This window comes from Eulemur rufifrons, chromosome 15 (assembly GCF_041146395.1).
Source record: "Eulemur rufifrons isolate Redbay chromosome 15, OSU_ERuf_1, whole genome shotgun sequence".
NCBI lineage: Eukaryota > Metazoa > Chordata > Mammalia > Primates > Lemuridae > Eulemur > Eulemur rufifrons.
In genome coordinates this window covers 71933662-71941499 of record NC_090997.1, presented here as the reverse complement: position 1 = coordinate 71941499, position 7838 = coordinate 71933662, and the positions used below count along the sequence as shown (strand labels likewise).

Here is a 7838-nt window from a genome sequence, read left to right as displayed (position 1 = left end):
TTGGGATGTTTTCACTTTAATCTTAGATATAATCATTTCCTTCATCTATGTTTTTAGTTCTACTTCTTATATACACACATAACTGACCACATCAGAAATTCTCCCTTTCTTTTTTAGACATCTAGCCTATTTGTCTTACCCAGACTGCCTTGCTATAACACAGCTTTAATCATTTTTCTTACTTAAAAACTGTTAATAACTTATGTGTTCTTTTCCCCGAACATTGATTTTAATAAAGAACACAGATATAAACTTTCCAATGGTGGCATTTCAGGCATCGTGACAGGCTATTGAGGGAAAAGTTTTGGCCATGTACTTCTTATTGCCCCCATACCACACAAGATCAGAGATTGCATAAATCTTTAAGCCTGGCTTACTGCAGTGTATTTCTCAAGAATGTCCTGTCGCAGATATTCCTGTTACTTTTCTCACTCTACGATATCATATGCATTTCTTCTGTAACTATCCTTGCTTCTTTTTGTTCTTCTAAGTTCATGTCAGGTAGGTAATGTGGGTAATGTGACGTAACAAGGTTTGAAGGAAATACATCTCACACATGAACATGAAAATTCAGTTGTCACACTTATGAACCACAAAAGGATCACCTTGTTTTTGATATATACATTGAACATACTTTTTTAACATTTATTTCGATTCATTCATTTTCTCAAAGGTTAGACTTTTTCACTGCTATGTGTAATTTCTCTCTTGTTTTTTCTATGGGAAGAGTGTGTGATATACCTATGTTGATGCTTGAATACTGTAGCAGAGTGATCATCACTTTATATCTAGGAAAAGTGTTGGTGAAACACTTGTGTTGGCAAAACACACAGATAAATAAAAAAGCAGTTACACAAAACTCTGAAGCTAGCATAAAAGGAAGAGTAAGAAAAAAATATTTGTGTTAAATAAATGACATTTCTAGAATGTCAGCAGTACAGTTTTAAAAATAGAATATATTAATGAATTATAAGAAATTTCACTTCATTGAAAGAAAACAAGGAAACTAAAAATAGAATATATGAAAAAATGGAAGTAACAATAACTGTGTTTATTACATGTTCATTTCATGCCAGGCATGATGATAAGGAAGCTAAATGACTTAACTAGTGAAATTCTGCCCAGTTACCCTCTAAGAAAGTATCCTTGTTATCCCCTTTCACACATGAGGAAACTGAGGTTAAAGATGTTTGGTAATACAAACAAGGTTACCCAGCTGGGAGGAGGAAGAGCTAGGATTTAAGTCTCAGACCATTTGACTTACAATGTCTGATTATTCATGCACTGAGTCATTGCTCTATACACTCTCTTTAGAAAGCGTGTAAATTCAAGACCAGAAGCAACGTGGGTCTCTGATAGATTAAAAGTCTTCTTTGCAAGTGAACACTGAAAGTCACCATTAAAATCCACTTCCTCTCAACTATTAGGTTATTAAATATGAAATTCTGATTTTGAATCAAAAGTTTATTATATCTCAAACAAAAAGCTGTACAATTAATCAAAGTACGTGTCTAAACTATCAACACAGTTTTGCCATCTTAACAGGAGCTTGCTTATGCCAGCAGCGAAGAAGCCTGGAGAGTGAGTGGCCATGTCACCAAAGGCATTTTCCACAGTTTGTTGAGAATTGAATATTTTTGCTTGCAAGAAGTGGTCCAAAATCTGGAAAAAGTGGTAGTCAGTTGGTGCAAGGTCTGGTGAATATGGTGGATAACAGAGAGTTTGCAAGTTCAGCTTCTGTAGTTTGAGCAGCATTGTTTTTTGTGACATGTGGTCTTACAAGAGGATTGACCTGTCTCTATTCACCAGTCTTGGCTGCTTAAGCATCCTCATCATTTCACCCAATTGGTTGCAGTAGACATCTGCTGTAATTGACCAGGTTTCATGAAGCTGTATTGGATAGTACCAGCATTGGACCACCAAACAGATACCATTAGCTCTTTTTGTTAAATATTCAGTTTTGTACTGTGTTTCAGCAGTCCAAAGCTTCATATTTGTCCAATCATTGTGTCAAATGCTTGTGATTGTCAAAAAGACTCCGTTTTTCATCACATGTAACAATACCGTGTAGGAATGGTTTGTCTTTATGTCATCACAGCAAAGAAAGGCAAACTTTAAGACATTTCTCTGCTGATGCTCATTTAATTCATTTGGTACCCACCTATCCAGCTTCTTTACCTTGCTGATTTGTTTCAAATGGTCCAATGTTATTGTAACAATTACGTCAAACCTTGCTGCTAATTCAGGAGTAGATTGAGATGGATTTGCTTCCACTACATCTTTCAGCTCATCATTATCCACCTTAATCTCAGGTCATCCACATGGCTCATTTTCAAGATTAAAATCACCAGAACGGAACTTCTCAAACCTTCAATGTACTGTGCATTCATTAGCCACATCCTTCCCAATAGCTTGTTGATATTTCCAGCTGTCTGTACTGCATTGGTTCCACAACGAAATTCATATTCAAAAATAACATGAATTTTTGACTTATCCACGATTTCACAAAAATTGCTCTAAAAAAATTGAAAGATAATCACAAGGCAAAACATGCATTTGAAAGAATGAGGATATACCTTCACAATATAAACACAACAAAAAAACAAATAAACAAACAAAACAAGAAGTGTCAAAGTGAAATGTCAGAGATATCAACTGTGAAACTTAGTATTTAAGGAGATTGGACATTACATATTTAATAACCTAATAATTCAGAATGTGGCTAATAAAAAATGTGTAAAACCAAGAACTATTGGCAGAGCACTGGCAATGTACAAAGCCCAACAATTTTGCATTTGCTGCCAATACTCAGGTTTGCTAATCTCTCTGAAACAGTATTTCTCAGTGTTTTAGGTAATTTCATTCTTTGATTAATGTATAAATCTTACAACCACATTAAACATTATTTGAAATTTCAGAATAAAATTAATATAATGCTTAAATACACACCCTAGCAATGAGACAAGATGATCATTATTTTCTAGTCACTCAGGCCTTCTATGTACCTCCCCAGATTCTGATCTGCAACCTCTATCCCTGGAGGAAGGTTGATAAAACACACACAAAAAGTACCTATCTTCCTAGGGACATAGTCCCCATTTATTTAGCACAGAGGCACTAGGAAAACTGTTCACTTTGCAACAATAGAGGGAAATTTCCCAGGGTAGAAAAGACCCATAGAAATAAATGTGAATGAAGCAAGAGAATATTCACACCAGAATAACAGTGTGAGGAAAGAAAATTTGGATGGTTAAAACTATGATGACTTTTATGTCTTTATCATTTCAGCTTTTTGGAGTTAGATCATACAAACTGTCAGTTAATTATAGTCTGGTATACTGTAGTACTTGCCCCCAAAATTTAGGAAGATTAGCAAAGTGTAAAAAAACTAAGCTCTGGAACAAGACACATAACAAAATCTCATTTTTGTAAAAGACATATATTCCTGTGTATGTATTTTTATATTTATATTAAAGCATTGGGAAAAATCTGTTAATAGTGAGGAAGAATTGGAAACAGATGGAAATAGCAAGTAGTGGAGTGTTATGTTTTGGAATGTGTGTATGTTATTTGAACATTTTATAGATAGAGTGGATTCATGTATTTCTTGTATAATTAAGAAAGAAGACAACAATGAATTCACAGAAAAAAGCACATCAGAGTTAGGATTTTTTTTTTTTCAAAATTTATTCAAGTCACCTTCCACTAAACACTTGGTTAAGATCAAAACAACAACAAAAATTAATGAAGGAGGGTGATAACAGAGCTTGCTCTTAAATCACATTCAGCTAAATCTTAGAGTTTTTTATTTGTGTCTTCCTTTCTTCTTCTCTTTATTCTTTTCTTTCTCTTCTCCTCTTTTCTTTTTTTTTTTTTTTTTTTTTTTTTTTTTTGGCAAAAGCAGACTTCGTGTGTCTGTTTTCAACTTCTTTTTTTTTTCTTTTTTTTTTTTATTCATGATAAATTATTAAGTGAACAGTGCAAGTTAAAAACAATAGTTTCATATTTTTTCCCCACCCCCCCTTTCCCGAGTCAGCACCTTCAAGTGTTACCACTCCCCAAACAGTGCGCAATGCACTCATTGTGTAGGCATACCCCCATCCCCTCCCCCACCCCCCACCTCAGTCTGATGTCCAATTGGTGTCGTTCCCAGATTTGTATTTAGGTGATGATCAGGGAAACCAATTTTCTGGTGAGTACATGTGATGCTTGTTTTTCCATTCTTGGGATACTTCACTTAATATAATGGGTTCCAACTCTCTCCAGGAGAACCATAGAGATGTCGTATCTTCATCATTCCTTATAGCTGAGTAATATTCCATGGTATACATATACCACAGCTTACTAATCCAATCATGTATTGATGGGCATTTGGGTTGTTTCCACATCTTTGCTATTGTGAATTGTGCTGCTATAAACATTCGGGTACATGTGTCTTTGTTACAGAATGACCTTTTTTCCTTTGGGTATAAGCCCAGTAATGGGATTGCTGGGTCAAATGGCGGGTGTACTTGAATCTGTTTAAGATACCTCCATAATGCTTTCCACAGGAGTTGCACTAGTTTGCAGTCCCACCAGCAGTGTATTAGTGTTCCTGTCTCTCCACACCCACGCCAACATGTGTTGTTTTGGGTTTTTTTGATAAAGGCCATTCTCACTGGGGTTAAGTGATATCTCATTGTGGTTTTGATTTGCATTTCCCTGATGATTAGAGATGTTGAACACTTTTTCATATGTTTGTTAGCCATTTTTATATCTTCTTTTGAAAAATTTCTATTCATGTCCTTTGCCCACTTTTTGATAGGGTTGCTTGATTTTTTCTTGCTGATTTTCCTGAGTTCTAAATAGATTCTTGTTATCAGTCCTTTATCTGATGTGTAGTATGCAAAAATTTTTTCCCATTCTGTAGGTGGTCTGTTTATTCTCTGGACTGTTTCTTTGGCTGTGCAGAAGCTTTTTAATTTAATCATGTCCCATTCATTGATTTTTGTTGCTGCTGTGATTGCCTTGGGGGTCTTGTTCATAAATTCTTTGCCTAGGCCAATGTCTGTAAGAGTCTTTCCTACATTTTCTTCTAGAATTCTGATTGTATCACGCCTAAGGTTTAAGTCTGTTATCCACCGTGATTTGATTTTTGTGAGAGGTGAAAGCTGTGGGTCCTGTTTCAGTCTTCTACAAGTGGCTAACCAATTCTCCCAGCACCATTTGTTGAATAGGGATTCTTGTCCCCAGGGTATATTCTTTCCCGCTTTGTCGAAAATTAGGTAACTATATGAGGATGGTTCTATATTTGGATTTTCTGTTGTGTTCCACTGGTCTGTGTCCCTGCACTTGTGCCAATACCAGGCTGTTTTAAGAACCACGGCCTTGTAGTATTGTTTGAGGTCTGGCAAATTAATACCTCCCATTTTGTTTTTGTTGCTTAAAATTGCTTTTGCTATACGGGGTCTTCTTTGATTCCATACAAAGTGTATAATTATTTTCTCTATGTCTGTAAAGAATGATGTTGGTAATTTAATAGGGATTGCATTGAATCTGTAGATCACTTTGGGTAGTATAGACATTTTAACAATGTTGATTCTTCCGATCCACGAGATGGTATATTTTTCCATCTATTTGCAGGTTCTGCTATTTCTTTTCTCAGTGTTTCATAGTTTTCCTTATAGAGGTCCTTTACCTCTTTAGTTAGATATATACCTAGATATTTTATTTTCTTTGTTGCTATTTTGAAGGGTATTGAGTCTTTAATTTGGTTTTCTGATTGACTGTTATTGGCATATATAAATGCCTCTGATTTGTGTATATTAATTTTGTAGCCTGAGACTTTGCTGTATTCGTTAATCAATTCCAGGAGTCTCTTGGTTGAATCCTGGGGGTTTTCCAGATATAACATCATATCATCAGCAAAAAGTGAGAGTTTGATCTCTTCCTTCCCTATTTGGACTCCCTTGATTCTGCTCTCTTGCCTGATAGCTCTCGCAAGGACTTCCAATACTATGTTGAAAAGTAATGGAGACAATGGGCAGCCCTGTCTGGTTCCAGTTCTAAGTGGGAGTGCTTTCAGTTTTTCCCCATTCAGTATGATGTTGGCTGTGGGTTTGTCATATATGGCTTGTATCATTTTTAGGTAGGTTCCATCAATGCCTATTTTGTTAAGCGTTTTTATCATAAAAGGGTGTTGAATTTTGTCAAATGCTTTTTCTGCATCTAATGAGAGTATCATATGGTGTTTGTTTTTGCTTCTATTTATGTGGTGAATTACATTTATAGATTTACGTATGTTGAACCACCCCTGCATCTCGGGGATGAAGCCCACTTGGTCGTGGTGGATTACTTTTTTGATAAGTACTTGGATTCGATTTGCTAGTATTTTATTGAAAATTTTTGCATCTATATTCATGAGGGAAATTGGTCTGTAGTTCTCTATTTTTGTTGTGTCCTTTCCAGGTTTTGGTATTAATGTTATATTGGCTTGGTAGAACGTGTTGGGGAGAACTCCATCCTTCTCAATATTGGAGAATAGTTTATGTAGGATGGGCATCAGTTCTTCTTTGTATGTATGGTAAAATTCAGGTGTGAACCCATCTGGACCAGGGCTTTTCTTTTTGGGAAGGTTTTTTATTGCTGTTTCGATTTCATTTCTTGATATTGGTCTGTTCAGGTACTCTATTTCTTCCTGGTTGAGCCTGGGAAGACTATGTGTTTCTAAAAATTTGTCCATTTCCTCCACGTTCTCCAGTTTGTGTGCATAAAGATTTTTGTAGAATTCATAGATGATACCTTGTATCTCTGTAGCATCGGTTGTGATTTCTCCTTTCATGTTCCTAATGGAGGTTATTAGAGATTTTACTTTTGTGCTCTTGGTTAGTCTAGCCAGAGGTGTGTCTATTTTGTTTATCTTTTCAAAGAACCAACTTTTTGTTTTATTAATTTCCCTTATAGTTTCTTTGTTGTCCTTTTCATTTAGTTCTGATTTGATCTTAGTAATTTCTCGCCTTCTGCTGGGTTTGGGATCGTTCTGTTCTTCTTTCTCCAGTTCTTTGAGTCTATTCGTTAGGTTGTCTATTTGCATGTTTTCTGTCTTTTTGATATAGGCATTTATGGATATGAATTTTCCTCTCAGGACTGCTTTAGCTGCATCCCATAGATTTTGATAAGTTGTATCTCCATTGTCATTTAATTCAAAGAAATTTTTGATTTCCATCTTGATTTCTTCTTTTATAGAATAATTATTCAAGAGAAGGTTATTTAGCTTCCATGACTTTGAGTAAGAGTGAGGGTTTCTGTTTGTGATCATTGTTACTTTTATTCCGCTGTGATCTGAGAAGATGCATGGTATAATTTCTATTTTTTTGAATTTTTGAAGACATGATTTATGTCCTAGGACATGGTCAATCTTAGAGAATGTCCCGTGAGCTGATGAGAAGAATGTATATTCTGTGGACTTTGGGTAGAATGTCCTATAGATGTCAGCCATGCCCATTTGTTCTAGCATTCTATTTAGGTCCATTATGTCTTTGTTTATTTTCTGTTTAGAGGATCTGTCCTGTACTGTCAGTGGGGTGTTAAAGTCTCCAGCTATTACAGTATTGTTATCTATCATTTGGTTGAGATCTAGTAGGGTTTGCTTTATGAATCTAGGTGCACCTAGGTTGGGTGCATATATATTGAGTATAGTCATGGCTTCTTGATGAATTGTGCCTTTAATCAGTATGTAGTAGCCATCTTTGTCTTTTATTATTTTTGTTGGTTTGAAAGCTAAGTTATTGGAAATTAAGATTGCCACACCAGCTTTCTTTTGGTTACCATTTGCTTGAAATATCGATTTCCATCCTTTT

General features: G+C 35.5%; 1 non-coding gene across 1 annotated transcript; it reads right to left on the bottom strand.

The window, feature by feature from the left end:
• Nucleotides 1-495: 495 nt before the first annotated feature.
• Nucleotides 496-602, bottom strand: LOC138396213 (small nucleolar RNA U13). The gene has a single exon (XR_011235677.1). It is a non-coding gene; the product is annotated as a small nucleolar RNA U13 (small nucleolar RNA).
• Nucleotides 603-7838: the final 7236 nt, after the last annotated feature.